Raw genomic sequence first — 18632 nt, 5'->3', positions numbered from 1 at the left:
GTCCCGTCCCGTCCCACGGCGGGGGCGATGCTCCCCCCGCTGCGCTGCCCGCGGATCCCTCCCTGCTGATGCGCTTTAGACGGTAAGTTCTGATTTTATTTATTTAGTTTTTTTCTGTTTTGTGTGCTATTTTGAAATAAGGCTCTGTTTCCTCCCTACCGGAATTCCCGGGTGAGAACTGCTGCCTTCACCGACGGGGGTGGACCGAGGGGTCCCTCCATCCCCAGCTCAGCCAGGACCCTCCTGCGGCGGGAGGCGGCGGCGGCAGCACCCCCTCCTTCATCTCCCCTCCCCTCCCGTCCCTCCCTCCGTCCCTCCCGGTGCCCGAGGACCGTGCCCGGTCCTCCCGCTGGGTCCCCGAGCTGCGGCAGCATCACGCAGAGGCAGCACTGCTGTCACCGGCTCTCCTGGCTCCCAGGTCGGATAATCCCGCGTTCTTCTTCTCGAGCAGTCGTTCATTTTCATTGATTAATTGTTATTAATTTTTTTTTTTTTTCTTCTGATTCATTACTACTTGTAATTTTTATTGTTATCCCCTGGATCGTGGCAAAACTTTCGCCCGAGTTCCTGCTGCTTGCGGGGGCTCGCGGTGCAGCCGATGCGGTCCCGCTCCGCGAAGCGCTCCCTGACGTTTGGGATCAACTTACAGAATCGGCTTTTCCTTGCAGTGAAAGACGGGATGTGCGGGGTGATCCCGTCCCGTCCCGTCCCGTCCTGTCCTATCTCATCCCATCCTTTCTCCTGTGCACCTCTCAGCGGGACAGGGACCCGACGGCTCGGGATCCCCCCCATTGCTGGGAAGCCTTCTGTGGGTTTTTAGCCCGGTTTTTACCCAGCTGCTGCCCGTGCCCGTGAGAACTGGGAGGTGGCTGTGGCTCCTGTCCAGGGTGGCACCTCGGGCGAGGCGCTGTCCCCGCTGATGCTGGAGAGCCTCACGCTGTGTCACCGTGTCTCTTAGGTTTGCCTGGTGCAGGATCATCCCCCGGAGAGCCCCGCATCCCGGCGGCAGCACCGAGCCTCGGCGATGCGGTACGTCTGGCGCTGCGGGCAGGAGCGGGTCTGCCCGGAGCAGGGGGGTGTGGGGGGAGGATGTTTGTGTGCCCCGGGCTTAGGGACAGATGGGCCTAGAGGAGACTGTCCCTGGGATGGGCACAGCCTGGGTGTGGGGACTGTGGGGCATGGTGTAGGGTGAGAATTTCTGGTATGTGCTCAGTGCGGGGTGATCGTCCCTGGGATGTGCTCAGTCCCGGTGTGGGGAGTGTGGGGTGATAATTTCTCGGATATGCTCAGTGTGGGGTGATGATCCTTGGGATGTTCTCAGTGTGGGGTGGGGAGTGTGGGGTGACCATCCCTGGGATGTGCTCAGTCCCGGTGTGGGGAGTGTGGGGTGATAATTTCTGGGATATGCTCAGTGTGGGGTGATGGTCCCTGGGCTGTCCCTGCTGTGCTGTGAGCATCCCTGGGATGTGCTCAGTCCCTTCAGGTGTGGGGCGAGCATCCCAGCTGGTGTAGGGCGAGCATCCCAGCTGGTGTGGGTGCTTTTCCACCTCCCTTGCTGTAGCAGCAGCCGTGGTATCCCCAAATGTCCCCGCTGTCCCCTTGCTGCAGGCACTGTGCAGCAGGACAGGGAGCTCATACCAAACTGAACAGGATGGGGACAGGGTCTCCAGCCTCTATGGGGTCCTGGGAGCCCCCCTGTCCCCCAAAGGAGGGGAACCCCCTTCCTCTGAGCCCCCCTTTCTGCCAGCCCTTGCCGCAGCTCCGGCGCTGAATTTCCTCCGAGCCCTCCTGCCCATATTGTGCTATTGATTGCTGAGCTGAACTTCCTCCCGAAATCATTAAAGCTTAAAAAATTGATGGCACAATAGAGCCCTTTATTAGCCACATAACTTTTCTTGCTTTCTTCCTTTCTTCTTAGGTTTTTTTTTTTTTTAATCAACACAAAAGGGCAGAGCCTGAGCTCAGATTTGTGTCCTATGTCCCTGTGAGAGCTGGGCAGCGTGCCCTCCTCCACCCCAGCTACCCATCAGCACAGCCGTGCCAGGCTATTTATTAGGAAAAATGGCAAAGATGGAATCGATGTGTGCAGGTCTTTTTTTCTTTTCTCCTTTAATCCCAGCCTCCTCTCTTTACAGCCTACAGATAGGTCTATTTATTCATGCTCTTGTAAATAAAAATATTAGAATGGGGATTGTAATATTTTATTCCCTGTCATGTCTATCCTTCGGTCTAATGATGCCTGAGTTCTTGCTTGGTATTAACTTACCATTTTAGTAACAGTTGAGTTTTCCTGAAGGAAATCCCTCTGGGCTGGCTATTACTGTGTCATTGTATAACACAGCAGAAAGATGGATTACCTGGATAGATCTCCTCCAGCGTGACTTCACCAAGTGACAGGCTTCAGCTAATTTATCCTCGCTCCCATTGCAATTGTTGGGATGGGGTTTATAGCTTCTAGGAAACATTTGCAGAGTCTCTGGGCATGCAATTGTAAATACAGGCACTGATTTGCCAGGTGGGACTGCTGGCAGCATCCTGCTTCATTGTGAAGTTCCAGCTCCTGGAGTCAAGTTAACCCCTATGAGTTCTCCTTTAGCAGGGAAATGCAAAGCTTTTACTTTTGCTGGTTATTCAGAGAGATTTTGAGATGTGCTTGGGTGCGTCTGAGTAGAGGCAAGAGAAAGAGGCAGAAAAAAGGTACATTTATATGTGTGAGCGTGTTCAGGTGTAAAATAAATCTCATTATTGCAAAGACAATATAACATTTTGTTGAAGGATCCCTCAGCAATCCTGTGCTGGAGCAGGGATTGAAAGTCATGTAGAGGGGACAGAGCCTGGCTGTGTGGCCTTGGGCCAGTCATTTATCTTCTCTGCTGCAGTGTCAGTATCTCAGGAGCATGGCTGCCTGTGCTGGCCCATTTTCTGCTACCCCTGTCTCAGTGCTGTGCACTGTCCCTCTGCTTCTCACCACAGCTTTTATGTGGCACCCTGTTACTTTTAATGCACTGCATCAGCCTGGAGACCCCTAAGTGCAAAGTATCCCCCACCCCCAAAATGCTTTCCTGCTAGGACAGGAGCAATGGGTATATCCCTCTGTGCTGCCCATTTCTCAGAAAGAAATCAGATTTGTTTGGGGTAATGCCATCCACCCTGTGTGTCCCCAGTTTGTCATCCCTGCAGAATATGCCATACTGCTGAAAATGATGAAGCTGTAGAGGAAGAAGAGCTCGGAGGGGTTTGTATTTGCAGATGACACTGAGCTGAGCGCGGTTGACGTGCCTGAGTGATGGGATGCCATCCAGAGGGACCTGGACAAGCTCGAGAAGTGGGCCCAAGGGAACCTCATGAGCAGGGTCATCTTTAACTAGACTGGGCTGCTCCAAGCCCTGTCCAGCCTGGCCTTGGACACTGCAGGGATCCAGGGGCAGCCCCAGCTGCTCTGGGCACCCTGTGCCAGGGCCTGCCCACCCTCCCAGCCAGCAATTCCTTCCCAATATCCCAGCTGGGCCTGCCCTCTGGCACTGGGAAGCCATTGCCTGTGTGCTGTCCCTGCAGGCCTTGTCCCCAGTCCCTGGGCAGCTCTCCTGGAGCCCCTTTAGGCCCTGCCAGGGGCTCTCAGCTCTCCCTGGAGCCTTCTCTTGTGCAGGGGAGCAGCCCCAGCTCTCCCAGGCTGGCTCCAGAGCAGAGGGGCTCCAGCCCTGGCAGCAGCTGCGTGGCCTCCTCTGGGCTGGCTCCAGCAGCTCCGCATCCTTTCTGTGTGGAGGATTCCCAAGCTTGACTCCAGGTGGGGTCTCACCAGAGAGGAGCAGATGCAATTACAGTGTATTGGAAAGGCCTGAGAGTGCCTAGACTGGGGCTTTGCAGTTACTAAAATCGGGTGCTTGAAGATAAATATGTGAAACCCTTCTCCTTCCTGGCTTGCCCATGCTATCCCTGTAGTCTCAGCCCCTGTCCCATTGCAGTGGCACATTCTCCTCAGCAGTGAGGACTTTCTGTTCTCTTCTCTTGCCACGCTCCAGAAGCTTATACAATTTTTTTGGCGCTTTTCCCTGAAGTCATTATTCTGGGTAACATGGCTTGTTTGTTTATGCTTTTTGGTTTTAATCATACTTCTTTTTTTTTTTTTTATATAATTTATTTATTGTGTCTGAAAAGCTTCAGGGCTTCCTTTCTACTCCCTACTCCCAGATGGTTGCCTATTAAAAAAATAAGGAAATACTAGAATAAAGAAGGAAATAGTTTGGTTCTGTAATGAATGAAGTTTGGCTTTTCCAAAGAGGTATGGGAGAGAAAAAGAAGGGCAGAGAAGGAAGTGTCAGATGTGTTTGGAGGGAAGAGTGTGTCCTGCCCTGTATTTTCAGCTCTTCTGAGTCTGTGCTACTCATTTTATAGCACTCCTATGAAAAGGGATCCGGATCTTGCTTTGCCTTTTATCTCACCATAACCAGCTCAAAGAAACAGCCGTCACTATTCTCATTAATCTGTTTCATTTATTTAGCGAGACAGTAGTTCTCCACTACTGTTACTGGGAGGTGCCTTGCTTATTTAATCTAACTTGGTTGGTTGAAAAGGCTGTGCATGGGGTTTTTTTGGAGGAGCAGGTGTTTGGGGTGCGGTGGTCCTTGTCAGGCTGCTGGCTCCCCCTCCAGCAGTTCTCCAGGACCAAAGGGAGTTGCTCCAAGAGCAGGGCTCAGAAGAAAGAATTAAAAGGGTGGTGTGGCACTGCCTGTCTGGGTGGTAAGAACATCCAGGAGACAGCTCTGCTGTTGTTGCAGGCTGGTACAATTCCTAGGGAGCAGGACTGGGATATTGGCAGACCTTCATATCTTGGAGGTCCTGCCCACTCTGGTGACGCTGTCAGGTGTGGCTCAGGGTGGCAGCAGCTTGTTGGATGTCCACGTGCAGGTGCTACATGGGATGAACATCTGGCATAGGCACAGGAGGTGGCACAGTGGCTGGCATGAACTAGCCCACATCCCCAGGGGTGCTGACCACATCAGCCTGCTTCTGGACATTGTATTGACTTCATCAGGGAGAGTGCAGGGCCACACCTTGCCAGAGCAGAGCTGGGGTATTGCAAATCCAGCCACTGCACTGCTCCCCAGCAGCAGGGCTTGCATGCTGCCTCGGGGTGCTTTTGGAGCAGAGGAGAGCTGTGGGCTGATAGCATCTCACCCTGGTCCATACAAACCAGCACTGGGGCATATGTTTATTGCTCCTTTAGGAAAGCAGGTCTCCAGGGCAACTAGGGAGGCTGTCACAGCTAGGACAAACCACAGGGACAAGATGAAATGGCCTCAAGTTGCACCAGGGAAGTTTAGATTTGATATTGGTGAAAATTTCTTCACAGAAGGTGTTGGCAAATGTTGACACAGTCTGCCCAGGGTGGTGGTGGAGTCCCAGTCCCTGGAGGGATTTAGAAGCCATGTGGATATGGCACCTGGAGACAATGGGTTAATGTTGGGCTTGCTGGGGGAATGGTAAGACTCAATTTTAGAGAGCTTTTCCAGCCTTAAGAATTCTGTGGTTCTTTGATCTGGGACTGGCTTTGGATAGGGCTGAGCTGCTGGCCTGTAGTTCCTCGTGGTCCAGGTGTTTTTGTGGCACACACACCTCCTTCTGCAAGAGACCTCTGCTCTCTGTCTGAGACCCCATGTTATGCCACAGGTGGGGCTTCTGTGCCTCTTCTAGTTTAACACTTGTATGGGTGCTCTGTGTATGTTCAATTTGCTTTGCTGAGGTTTTCCTTGGGGTTTGAGGATGTTCCCTGGCATTACAACCGTTCCCCACCGACACCAGTCAAGATGCTTCCTGTTCTCCTGTGTGATCTGTAGAGCAGCTGTTGTCTCTTGCTGCTGTTGTCAGGCTGCGTATTGATGGCATGGCCTCAGTCATGGTTGGCACCTGAATGAATTACAGCAATACAAATAAATAAGAGAAGAAATAGTATTTGTGAGAGCAATGGGTTGAAGATCTAACATTTATGCAGTGCCATTCATCAGAAACGACACACAAATGCTCTGTAAACTCTCACATGCACATAAAATGCTGCTCCCAGGCTTCAGGGTAGTGTCAGCTGTTTAATAACAAAGCTGCACCATGGTTCAGGACCCTAAATGCAATATTACTTCTTCTGCTTGTAGCTGCAGGGAAAACTCAGGTCCACAAATTGCATGAACCCTATGGGAAACTATCGGACACCTCTATGAACATAATGTGGACATTTTATTTATGTCTTTCAGCGGGTAAAATCAGCAGCTCTGTGGCTTATCTGAAAGGTGTTTGCCAGCCAAGAGACACGGGCTCCTTTGGGTTGTAGGGTGCATGATGCTCTACAAAATTATAGCATGGCTTGGGCTGGAAGGGACCTTAAAACTCATCCAGTTCCACCCCTTGCTGTGGGCAGGGACACCTTCCACTGTCCCAGGTTGTTCTAAACCCTGTCCAGCCTGGCCTTGGACGCTTCCAGGGGCAGCCCCAGCTGCTCTGGGCACCCTGTGCCAGGGCCTGCCCACCCTCCCAGCCAGCAATTCCTTCCCAATATCCCAGCTGGGCCTGCCCTCTGGCACTGGGAAGCCATTGCCTGTGTGCTGTCCCTGCAGGCCTTGTCCCCAGTCCCTGGGCAGCTCTCCTGGAGCCCCTTTAGGCCCTGCCAGGGGCTCTCAGCTCTCCCTGGAGCCTTCTCTTGTGCAGGGGAGCAGCCCCAGCTCTCCCAGGCTGGCTCCAGAGCAGAGGGGCTCCAGCCCTGGCAGCAGCTGCGTGGCCTCCTCTGGGCTGGCTCCAGCAGCTCTACATCCTTTCTGTGTTGGGGAGCCCAGTGCTGGGGACAGCTCTGCAGGTGAGGTATTATTGAGCAGAGTAGAAAGGACAGAGTTTTTCTCCCTTGACCTGCCAGTCAAGCCCTAAGTAGCTTTATGAATTACTGACATGCTGAGAAAAGTGGAGCCTTTCAACCTGCTGTTGCTCCTTTTTGCAGACCTTCTGTCCAGTGGGTGCAACATCTACCAGTCTGCAAGGTGGCCTTTGCCCTGTGGGACCCCTTAGACTCTGTTCCTGGGGGCAGGAACCTTTCCAGTGCTGTGGGAGCCCTCTCATTGCATCATGTTTAAGAACATATATCAGAGGAGGAGGTTGGGAGGGAAGGAGGAGAAAAATTTACTTCTTGCCCCCCTTTTTTTTTTCCATTTCAATAAATAAATCCTATTTTTACATATTCGTTTGCTCCAGCCTTCTCCTTTCTCCAGGCTTTGTCTAGCTTGAGACCTGAAGATTTGCATGCTTGATCAAGTCTGATGGCAGTAACCAAATCAGCATTAGCAAATGTAGGGACCTCAAGCTAACTGGCAGGAGATGAACTCCATGACTGCCACAGAGATGAGTCCTTCTGTAGAGCCTGTTGTGCCTTGGCACAGGGGCACGAGTCAGAAGCCACTGGCAAGTTTGAAATATGGATCCCTCTGGGGCCTTTGTTTTTAGGTTGCCTTGCTCTGTGGTGAGCTTGCGATCAAAGTGAATCTGAGAAAAGGGTGGGCAGGAGCATGGTGACCTCTGCCAGCTCAGCAGGGAGCTCGAGGCTGAGGTCCAGGAGATGTGAGAGAACATATCTGGGGTATTCACTGTCGCTTTTGAGCATCTTGATTATGAATTAAACAGGGGAGAGGAGAGGCATGACTGCTGGTAGTCACTGAGGTTGCTCAGCAGGGATTTGTGGCCAGTGCTGTTACTGGTCAGCCTGGTCTTTGTGAATTGTCCTCTTCCTTGGGTGTTTCCACTTTAGGGTTTCTTTTTGGGGCCGGAATTCCGTACTAAGGACCTTGATCTTCTCCCCAGCCCAAAGGCAGCAGGCATTTTGGGCTGTCCTGTGCAGGGCCAGGAGTTGGGCTTTGATGGTCCTTGTGGGCCTTTCCAGGTCAGGGTATTTATTCTGTTCTTGTATGATTGGTGCAAAGCTGGTGCTGGCTGGTGCCCTGGATTAATGGAATTAATGTTTGATATGCAGTTGTTTGTTTTCCCCACAAGAAGATGAACACTTCTTGGTCAGCCTGATCAGAAGCGCAGGGTTGCCGTGTGAATTGTAAGCAGGACACAAGCAGCAGGGTTTCTTTTAACTGTTTCAAACTATTAGGCTGTAAAATGAGTCCTTTCACAACACGTAATTAATACTGCGATGCATTAATTTCCTGTGTTCAGATTTTAAGGTTTAAGTGACCCAGGATGGACAGGCTTCACTAAACAAACATTGACATGTAAATTAATGGTACCAGGTTAGAAATTACCCATTTTAGGGTTCCTCTTCAAATTATGAAAACGAGTGTTAACTTTTTGTGATGCTGATGCAACTTGAGTATCCCATTTAAGCAGATTTGTCTGTACATGTATGTACAGACTCCTGCAGCACAGTCTGTGTTATGTTTTGATGCCTTTTTAAATGTATTTTATAGAATGGTTTGGGTTGGGAGGATTCTTAAAGCTCATCCAGGACACTTTCCACTATCCCAGATTGCTCCAAGCCTTGTCCAGCCTGGCCTTTGACACTTCCAGGGAATGGGCAGCCACAGCTTTCTCTGGGAAATCTGTGCCAGGGCCTCTCCACCCTCACAGGGAAGGATTTCTTTGTAACATTTAATCTAAATTTAAAACTCTGAGTTTAAAATGCTTCGCCCTTCTCCTATCACTACATGTCCATGTAAAAAGTCTCTTTCCATCTTTTTTATAAGCTCCCTTTAAATATTGAAAGGAAGGTATCTGTGGGTCTTCAGGAGGAACAGAGAAGCAGATCATTTTACCTTCTCTAAAAAATAGTCTAAAAATGGGGTGCTGTGTCTAGCACAGCTGAAGGTAGTGAGGTTTTTTTTGGGTCACCTCGATTGGGAGGCTGGTATGCCTGAAAACGATAAAATAAAAAGCAGTCCAAATTTTCCGCAACTGCAATTCCCCCATGTTATTTTCATATGTTGCAACAATTTGTAACTTTAAAGGCACCATTTTAGTAAAGCTTAATATTGCCTCTCCTGTGTTTTAGTCTTGCATAGTTGTGCAAGAGATAATTGCCCGTTTGGGAGACAAAAAAGCTAATTTTGCCTCAGGCCCTGTACTTTTTCTTAACAAAGTTGGTCCTTGTTGGGAAGCAGCTTGCAAGTGGGTGAGTGTGTGGATGAGTCTGGAGGGGCACAAATGGGTGGATGATATGCAGGTGTGGTTTAAAAAAAAAATAAATAAAACCAAACCCCAACCCACAAACCATTCTTCTGCCACACTGAATACTGCTGAACACCTTTTCCTTTCACCCTCTGCCTCATCTGATGCTCCACCACAAGCTCCTGGGGATGGGAACATCTTTGGGGGCTTTGGTAGCCACCCTGGTGGGTTCAGCATGGGGTGTGCACCCTTGGTGTATTTGCAGTTGTGTGTTTGCATCTCTTACGCTACTTTTATTGGTATTAGGGGGTGTTTTTATGTGGTTTCCAATATGCAAACATTCAGACAGCGCACCCTGAGGCTGGCGGCTCCTTTCAGTGCTTCCCCAGGGCTCCCCACAACGCACTGGCCCCGGGGCTGGTAGTGCCTGGGGTGGCTGGGCTGACTAAGGAGTGTCTGGTGTCTCATGTCCTGGGGACACCCAGGTGATTGAGATGACCCAGAGGAGTGAATCTTCCTTCTGTTTGCGGTGCTTCGTGCTTGGGGTTGTCCTCTCCTGCTCCCCCATCTCAAGTGTCTCCATCACTCTCACCTTGTGCTGTGGGTCTTCCTCAGAGTCCCATCGCCAGGATGATCCTTTTCCCATCTTCCCATGGACTCTCCTCCTCCCTCCTTCCCTCCCCAGAGGCAGAGCTCACTGTCCTACCCTGTCCAGGTCAGGTCCTTCATCAGCTGAGCAAAGGGAGGCTCTGCTGCAGGCTGGCCGGCCACACCTATAGGCTGTCAATAGTTTTTAATTAAGAATGTAACAAGGTCATGTATCTGCGTGGGGCAGCTTTTCCCAATGGATGAGGGACAGGTGCTGATGAGGAGATTGTTATAGGTGGTGGCTGCATGGTTGGGCTTGGCAAGGGGCTGTGCTGGTGCTGCCACTGGATGCTGTTTTCTGGAGGGACAGTGGTCAGGTTTTGCTCCTCCTCAGAGCTGGAGGTGCTTGAGATGAGTCCTCATGGAGGGCCAGAGGAAAAGAGAATCCTCCTCAGCCTAGACTGAGCACTGCAGAGCCCCAAGAGGGAGCTTTGCAGCCTTTCTTGTTCAAGATTGGATCCATGTAGAAGTGGAAGGTCTTCAGTCTTAGGGTGTTCCTCACCGAGGTGTACTCAGCAAGGTGACCTTGTGCTGGCTGGTATGATACCAGCTGAGTTGCCTGCACCATTTCTGACCCTCTTCTGCCTCTAGTTTTTATTTGCAAATGGGCTGTACCTCACTGAGGCTCACCCAGGCTCACTCAGACCTGACAAGGCACCGAAATCCCCAAGCCATGTGCTTGCTCCCTGCCCATCCTCCTCTTTGCTGTGGTGGGGTTGCATGTTCACCCTACAAAACTGAATGCAATAGGAAGAAAAGCCAGACTGTTTTAACTCACTGTCCAGCTTTGCAAGGGCCACTGTCCTCCGCCTGATACTAAGCTAATGATGGGGGTGAAGAGCTGGTTTGGTGTTTCTTATTTTGACTTTAAAGTTTGCAAATTGTTAGTTGAAAGAGGAATAAAAAGGGAAGCACTGGGTTTTCCTTAAAGGGGAAAAAGCTCTGGCATGCAGAGGAAGAAAAATATGACCTGGATGTGTCTGCTGCAATTGATAATTTTGAGGTTTTTTTGTTGTTTACAGCTTCTAGCACTGAGGGCCCCAGCCAGCTGTGGAATGGACAGAAGATTTTATAGCTCATGTAGACGGAGAAGTCCTGGTGTCTGTAAGAGTGAGAGCTGGGCTGAAGGGCTGCTCTGATGATTTGTACCAGCTCAAGGTAGAGGGAATCCATGGGCAGGGACAGCTTCCACTGTCCCAGGCTGCTCCAAGCCCTGTCCAGCCTGGCCTTGGACACTTCCAGGGATCCAGGGACAGCCCCAGCTGCTCTGGGCACCCTGTGCCAGGGCCTGCCCACCCTCAAAGGGAGGAATTTCTTCCCAGTATTGACCTCTTAAAGTGCTCGTATGATGCAGGAGGAGAACTTGTGTCCGTGGACAGTTGTTTAGTTGGGTTTCTCTGGGGTTTTTGCTTTTTAATCAGATGCACCATCAGTATGGGTATGTACAATAGAGATTTTGGTTCCTTTGAGGGTGGACTTCTTAATTTATATGAAGATGGACTTTTGCCTTGCTTGTTTTCATTATGCTTGAAGTGAGGAGTGGGAGGTGATATAGACAGAGTTTTGGCTGAATATTAAGCATCAGTTCTCGTCCTCTTACAAGGGAAGACACAATAGGTGGGATACCAGAACACTGAGAAAAAGAGAAGAAATTGAAAAAAAAACATGTGATACGGTGGGGTGAAGCTTCAGAACTTGTTTGGCATTTGGGAGATGGTTCATGAGCTGTAGGTGAAGGATCTGAGCCTAGGACAAACCTCATTTGTGTGTAAGGAGGAGACAAGCCCCTGGGGACAGGATTATCCCGGTGATGGACACTGGGGAAATCCCACAGCTGTTGTGAAGGAGTGACCACTCATGCAGGAGAGGTGAGAGTGAAAGGGTTGGAAAACACCCAATTTTTGAGCTTAACCTCGGAAAAATGAGGCCAGAAGGTTTTTTTAAGTCTTCATTTTTCCGGAGAATGCAGCCAGGATGCTGCTGGAGTCACAGCCCTTTGGGAGACGGGGTCTGGGGAGGCCACCAGTGTGGGCAGCTTGGCTGCTGTGTGCTGGGTGTCACCTTGCACACAGGCAGGGCTGGGGGACACTGCCTGTCCCCCTCTGCCCACGGAATTTCCCTGGCAGCTCGTGGTGGGAGCAGCAGAGCAGGATGTTCCTGCACCTGGGCTCTGCTGCCCAGCCAGACCCAGCAACGGGTGGCCTCGTGGCCGTGATTCCTAATTAAAAAGCAGGGAGAAACCTGAGGAGCATGAAAGTATAAGCCCGATGCTAAAGCAAACCAGATGCTGCTCAGATCACGATGCTCCACGGTCCACTGGAGCGAGGATGTGGAGGCAGTCACCTGTAGCCTGCCTGGGGGTGGCAGGGAGGCGAGGGGAGGGAGAGCACAAGGCAGAATAATCCCTTTTTGGTTTTTCTTTTTCCTCTGGAGCGTTTTGGTCTCGCCCCTGGACAAAGGCAGGATAGTGTGGTGTGTCATTTCCTCCCCGGCAGCCATTCAGCCTGGCACCGTGTGGGCTCTGCCACCCCCTCCCCTGCCCCGGGCACAGATTGCTCCTTGTTCCAGTTGTCTGTACCACCCAGGGCTTCCTTTCCAAGTTTTCTCACACCCTTTTATAGCTGCGCAGAAGAAAGCTTTAAAGCTACACAAAGGAGGAACCAAGCAGTCAGGAGGGATATCTTTAAAAACCAAGCGTGTTTCTCTGCAGAGCCGCGGTGGTCGAGAAAAGCTGGGTGAGCTCTGGCGATGCCCGGCGTGAAGAACAGGTTCAGCCCTTGTCTTACAGCCAGGGGGGCAGCTGGTCATGTGTGCTCTGTATCCCTGACTCTTTAAATGCGAAGTCAGCTGTGTTTTCAGATCACAGCCCAGGCACAGCGACAGGCTGGGGGTGACCAGTCCTGAGCAGGGTGACCCTGGGCTGGGAACACTGGATGCCCTTGCTGAAGGCCTGGTTGGGTGCAGTGGCCCCGATGCTCTTGGTGCAAGCATCAGCTACAGTCGTGTCTTGTACATTTTGGGGATGAGGGAGAAGACCAGCTTTCCTGTTCCTCATGCACAGAAGCAGCATTAGGCTGTCCTGCTTTCTCTTGTTTCTCTTGATCAGCAGCTCATTTCACCGAGGACCCATCCAGAGGCAGGACCTTTTGCCCTCACCAGTTTGCTTAGGTGGCAATCAAACAAATGACCTGGAGGCAAGCAGCAATTCATTACAGCCCTCATTTAGCATGCAATAAAATGTGCTGTATACCTTGTCTTCTGATCAATAAGTTGTATATTATACACGAGTCAATGTGTTTACCTCACAAGGAGGCTTCTCGCTGCCTCCTTTCTGCTAGGCTCTCTTAGCCTGGGATGATGGATCGACGCTGGGATGATGGGGAGGGATATTGTTAAACAGTAATTGGTTACTGAATTATTTAGCTGCACAATCCCTGTAGCAGCAACACCGCCATTCAGCGCTCAACTTGCAACTGTCTCAGCTGAGGAACAAATACAGGGCCCTGCAAGCTCAGTGGAGCCCAAGGCAGAAAAATTCTGTAAGACTGTGCTTTAAAGAAGAGGTTTACAGTTATTTTGACAATGATAGCCTTATGCAGTGGGAGTGTATGCTAATTGCTTACAGGCTGCAGCCTTTTAATTTGTAAGCTGGATTCTGCTGCTTTTATAAGGAAAAAGTGGTATTGATCCATTGCAGGTTCCCCAAATTAAAGATGAGCATCTCCCTGTGCCTTCTGTGGTGAAGAGTGATGTTTGCTGGAGGTGCAGCTGAGTTGTATCTCTTGAGCTCCTGTCCTGGATCCATGCAAGAAATGGGCTAATTCACAAAGCAGCCTTGCTTGGCAGGCAGAAAACCCAACCCACATGAAATGTTAAGCACCTCAAAACCTTGTTGCTGTGGCAGGCATCTGGTTGAAGACCACCAGCCCATCACCACTGGTTCCAGGCCAGTGGTGATGCTCTCCTTGCACTAATCTGCAGCAGAACCTCACCACACATGATTCCCTCTTGGATTTTCAGATTAGCAACTGCTGAAAGCCCTCTACCTTTGAGATGCACTGAGAAAACCTTTCAGCAGATTCTGCTCCAGCACAAAACCTGCTCTTGATTTGTGTTTCCCTGCATGTTGCAGGCAGCAGAGCCAGGAAGGAGGCATTGCACACTGGTACCTCTTCGTACCAACTCCCCTGGGAGTGCAGCTCTTCACTTGAAGCTGTTCCAGTTCCTCCCCTGCCAGGCAGTTCCTCTTGTCCCTTTGGTGTGTGTGTAGTATGTAAGAATGATCTGGTGACTCTTCAGGGTTTGCTTTGAATTGGCCTGAGATCTGGTGGCTTAAACTCATTTCTTCCTTGTAGGTGCTGCCTGTATTCTCAATGTGGATGGCAAGACCCTGATTTGATGCTCTTCTAACTAAAAGCCCAAAGCTTTTATTTTGCTCCTGTGGATGGATAATGAGCTGGGAGGGGTGGGGGGAAGAAGGTGCAGGCTGTTTGCAGGGGATTGTTCTCAAGCTGGTTGTCCCAGCAGTGCCTGGTGTTTGCCATGGGATGGGCTATTCCCTCACTGCTTCTTTTGAGTTCATTTGAGTTAATTTGGCACTGTGGAATAGGAGGTTCCCTAATTTAGGAGTGAGGACTGTCATCTGTGGCACACGCCAGAGCAGCAGAGGGTCTCCATGAGCATCACTGGGGACCAGCAGCTAAAACTTTTCCATCCATCATGTAGGCAGGGCCACTGTTTGATGCTCTGTTGACTTTCCCAAGCACAATTTGGTTATTGCTATTAGTTTTACTAACTTGCCCCAGTGCCTGGCAGATCCAGCACTGGGGCAGGGCTCTGCTTTACTGTGTAGGGCATAAATATTCTGCTCAAAAGTCCGAAATGTCCTTGTCCAGTCCCACAGCAGGAGGTTTGATGCTCGCCAGTCTAGCCTAGCTTTGTTTTTCCTCCCTTTCTTGCAATTCTTGTAATGCCAAGTAACCAAGAGCAGGATCCAACCCTGTGATTCAGACCTTCCCAAAGACACATCTTGGGGAAGATTAATCTCCCTAATGGAAGCTGGGCTGGTGACAGCTGTGACTTTCAAACCCTGGTCCCAAATAAATCAGGGAGATATGGGAGGCTTGTAACTTTCTGAGCAAGTGATGTATAAAGCTAGATAGTTATAATTAACTTCAAAGCGTGAAGCAGTCCAAGCAAAAACAGTTCAAGAAAAAACAAAAAAGAAAAAAAATTCCTCCCTAGGCTTGTGTTAAAAATGAGTTGATTTTTGTGTCACATTAGCTGTGCCTTTAATATAAAGAAGATTTTTTTTTTAAATTCTGAATTGTAGTGGGTAACTGATAATGGAATTCTCCCTTTCCTTGGAGTAGTGTGGTTCTGTCACTGGAGGGAGCTGCCTGAAGCTAGTATGTTAGGAAACAGGGTTATTGTTGTGTAAATCAGTGTGAGGTCACCCAGTTAAACACAGCCAGGGCTTTCTGGGTCTCTGAAGACTGAAGTGGAGGGGTGGCTGAAGCAGAGGGGGTGTCAGGGCTGGTGCAGGGGATGGGGACAGAGCCTTTGGCACAGTCCCTATAGACCTGTTCATGATCTGCCTTGTAGCTGATGGAATCGAGCATGGATGGATGGATGGAGAGCATGGAAAGACTACAGGGAGCTTTCAACTTTCAACCCATGTGGGTTTTTTTGGGGTGCTGCCTGGACCCTGTGCATGCACCCCAAGCCTGAAGGATCTGGCTGGTGTTTTCCAGGCACCATCCAGCAGCCCTGGCTGTGCAGCCCCGCTGTCTCCTTCCTGCACGGAAATGCCGGGTGAGTTTCTTCCGAAACAAACTCCACGTTGGCAAGGCAGCCCCGTCTCTGTTTCATGCATCCTTGCCTTCAGCACGGGGCTGGAGCTTGTATCCCAGGAAAATAACACATGTCCAGGAGGCCAAGACAAACAGTGTCTGCCTGCTTTTTTTTATGACCTCTTGTTGCTCCTCCCAGCCATCACCACTATTCCCTTAATAAGGGACTTTTTGATCTCTGGAGGGAACTTCCTCACTTCTCAGGGTTAAAACCAAGGTGGCTGGCAAAGGGAAGGCCTGGAGAAACAGGGGCCTCCTGCTCTCTGCAGCCCTTTGCATGGTAGTGTTTTTATTTAGAACCTCATTCTGGCTCAGAACTGGGGATGATCAGGTTTTTAACTGCCAGAGGGCAGGGTTAGATGAAATATTGAGAAGAAATTCTTCTTTGGGTGGTGAGGCCCTGGCACAGGTTGCCCAGAGATGCTGTGGCTGCCCCATCCCTGGAAGGGTTCCAGGCCAGGACGGGGCTTGGGGCAACCTGGGATAGTGGGGGGTTTCTCTGCTGATGTTTGAGATGGTGTGTAAGATGCCTTCCAACCCAAAACATGCTGTGGTCCTGTGGAAAGGACTGTTAGGTTTTAGTGGAAATGCAGACATTGCATTTTGATGAGATGGAATGCTCCAGGTGCCAGCCGTCTCCCCCAGGACTAACCCAGCAGCAAGTCTCATCCTGGTGACTTCAAGCACAGACAGTGGCCTGAAAACCCCCAGGGCCCTGTGAAAATCCTAGCAGGAACGTTGTGTGGATGCAAAGGATTCAGCCCAAATCTGGGGACTGCAGCATCAACATTCTACTTGAAGCCCCAACTTCTGGTATCAGGTGATGGAGTGGGCTGTCCACCTGGGTCAATGGACTGAAGGGGAGAGCAGGATGCACTTCTGCCTTCATGGTTTGGAGTAGAAGCTCAGAATCTTGTCTGCCATTCAGACTTAGAGGCAAAGAAGTAATTTGTTTAAGCCATGGGAATTTTTTTCATTTGGAAACTGCCAGGGGGGTTTTGAACCTGCAGGGCTTGCAGTTCCAAGTGTGACAATTAAAAGTTTGGGGGTATTTAGTGAACTCTGCATAGCTGTTTTTCCTCTTCCATAGCTCCATCGTACCTTCTAATTAATTCCCTTTAATTGCTTTTAATTTCCTTTCCTCCTTATTTCTCCTTCCGTCTAACTAGTGCCGTCATCCTTTTAGTTTGCCTTTCATGTTGGAGACTCTCTATTTGATTTCGTTTCATCCACATTGTGTCTTGCAGCTATTTCATTCCTGGAAAGCTCCAGCTCCAGAGATAAAATCTAAGTGGATTCAGAGAACCTGAAAGGATCGCATGCTTCATGGCTTTCCCTTCAGTAATGTGGGAGATAAACAGGATGTAATAAAGGATCCGTCCTACCTTGGAAAAGGGCCATTTCCTGTCACCTGTATTTTTCTGGGATGCCAGGGATGCTCTTAGTCACCGGTGACAAGATAAAGAGCCTGCTGGTCCCTGGTGCTGGCGGGTGTCTGAGGCTGGAATGGGCCCCTGGGATGACACACTGTCTCTTGATTTACCACCACTGCTCCACCCAGCAGCGTTCCCACTGCTGGGACATGGCCTGTCAGCCTGCTGGATGGCCTGCCTGGATGGAGGAGACACAGGGAGGGTGGCAGCGTGCTGGTTTTGGCCAGATAAGGTCAAATGATTAAAGTCTTGACATCTATCTCTGAGAGCTTTTGGGTTTAATGTGCACCAAGGGCACTTTGTGTTTTGACTGAGGTTCTTTCCAGCCCAGTCAAAAGTAAAAAATAACAGCAAGCAAAATCTCCATTGTATACTCAGAAGAGTCCTAAGAGGTTGGATATATGGGTCTTAGCAGAGGTCCATGGAATTTGGTCAATATTCACTATCTGAAGAGCTGGCTGAGGGGTGGGAATCATAAATCAAGGTTTTCTACACCTTCTTGAATGGGAACAAATTGCTTTTTCTAATCTAGTGGGTTTTTTTCCTGCTGGTTCTTCATTCATAATGGTATTTTAACATGGCCTGCCCTTATGTTTTTCACCCAACAGAGTGAAGTGGGAGCTTCCCCTCTTTCTTTTGCTTGGAAAACATGAGCAGCAGCATGTAGTTCTGTCTGGAGTTGGCCCAGTTGCCTGCTTTATGTTGTAATGCTGGTAAAACCCTGGAGGAGGTAACACTGGGATCGTGAGGAATGTGTCTGGAAGTCAGCTGGGGACTTTGGTGGTTAGGACAGTTCCAGTACTCTGGCTGGGGAGAGGTAGCATGGAGCACCAAGGGCTGTCCCAGCTGCTGGGGACACTCACCTTTGCTAGGGTTGGATTGTGGGACAGTTCTTCAGAGCCTGCTGAAGAAACTTTGGGCTAATCAGGCTGCTGGAAGGAAGGAAACAGTGGAATTTGTGTGGAAATTGACAGTAGAGGAAGCTGTGGGAGGAACGTGATCCCAGGACTTTGAGGTGCCAAGAAGAGCAATGCTGGAGACAAACACAACTTTTGCCACCAAAAAGACTGACTCACCCTGCCTTGGAAGTTTGTAATGGATTATTAGTGTTATTTTACTGGCAGTGTGAATGGTAGTAGAAGCAGTTGAGCCTTGGAGGGTCCCCAGGCAGCCCTCCCTGAGTCAGTAGCCTGTTCTGGTGAGTGTCTGTCACAGTGAGTTGGTGCAGCAGAACGGGTGGGAGATCCCCAGGGCTGCTCAGTGAGCTGTAGGGTCTGGATTTCCAGATCTAGCTAGATTTTCCTCCCTTTTAGGGGGGCACAGGATTAGTAATGTTTTAGTGGAATATCCCTTTTTGATAGGGGAGAAGCCCACAGCCTTCTGCTCTGTCCAGGTGAGACCAAGCTGTGGGCAGGAGCTGGTGGCCTCCAGGTTAGCCCTGGGGCTGTCCTCGCTGTCTGGGAGCCTGGGACTGAAGTGGCTCTGGGCCAGGCAGTCACCAGGATGTGCTATTTTGCAATAAACTTATCTGAGCACTTGGTGCCTTTGCATTTGAGTGTGA

General features: G+C 50.3%; 1 protein-coding gene across 1 annotated transcript in view; it reads left to right on the top strand.

Moving 5' to 3' along the window:
- The first annotated feature begins 382 nt into the window (after nt 1-382).
- ZBTB7C (zinc finger and BTB domain containing 7C) overlaps nt 383-18632 on the top strand; it is a 153818-nt gene continuing 135568 nt past the window's right edge. The window contains exons 1-2 of the mRNA XM_088054535.1: nt 383-418; nt 959-1029. The gene's annotated coding sequence lies outside the window, so the exon portion shown is untranslated. The remainder of the gene's footprint in view (nt 419-958; nt 1030-18632) is intronic.

This window comes from Pseudopodoces humilis, chromosome 4 (genome assembly GCF_049639895.1).
Source record: "Pseudopodoces humilis isolate 2021_Gansu_Grassland_sample_001 chromosome 4, ASM4963989v1, whole genome shotgun sequence".
Taxonomy (NCBI): domain Eukaryota; kingdom Metazoa; phylum Chordata; class Aves; order Passeriformes; family Paridae; genus Pseudopodoces; species Pseudopodoces humilis.
The sequence above is the reverse complement of the archived record's forward strand: the minus strand, read 5'-3'. Positions and strand labels throughout refer to the sequence as shown.